The sequence below is a fragment of the Dipteris shenzhenensis genome, chromosome 20 (assembly GCF_047967505.1).
Source record: "Dipteris shenzhenensis isolate YYH24624 ecotype China chromosome 20, Dip_SZ_1.0, whole genome shotgun sequence".
NCBI classification, from domain to species: Eukaryota; Viridiplantae; Streptophyta; class Polypodiopsida; order Gleicheniales; family Dipteridaceae; genus Dipteris; species Dipteris shenzhenensis.
In genome coordinates this window covers 1,916,695-1,917,406 of record NC_141615.1, presented here as the reverse complement: position 1 = coordinate 1,917,406, position 712 = coordinate 1,916,695, and positions in this window count along the sequence as shown.

Genomic DNA, 712 nt, shown 5'->3' with positions numbered 1-712 from the left:
GGTGGGTGTACACCATAACATAAGCATATGCTCCACAGAAACAGATATACCCACACGCAAGCATTCATTATACAAATCCGGACGTGAAGAGCAAAACTCACCATGACAGAATGGAATGCAATAAGGGGACAAAAGGGCATATTTGGTCCTTTTTCTACAAAGTATATTTCTATGGCTACCGATCTGCAAAAGTGGAGTTTCATATAGAGAACACATGGACTTCTCATTGATTTATCTCTCAGGCACGTTTGCATTATATAAATACGCCCCACAGCAATTGAGATAGCATCCATTTTCACCAGTAAGCCTTTTTATTATTGGTTTCAGCCGACTACTCACCAACATTCATGGGTTTAGGAGAGAGGCTGATATTTTTGCACCCCTTCATGTGACATCACCCCCAAATGAATGGCTGAGATCTTCATCAGGCTCCTAAAACCTGTGACCAAAGACCCTGGTCACTCTATAATGTCATATTTCTGCATTGCATGTATATAGCCTGCCAACTCCATTTGGTAGGTTCATAATTCAAAACGTGTAGTACCACTTCGCTGTCTTAAAAAGTTAGCCTTTGTCGAAAAGGAAAAACACAAAAGTCAATATCGTTACTGTTGCATCTGTAACACATATGGGTGCGACATTAACAAGAACTCAAACCTGGAAAAGGATCAGCAAAATATGGGGAGAAAAAAGGGAGAATATGAGCAGAAAG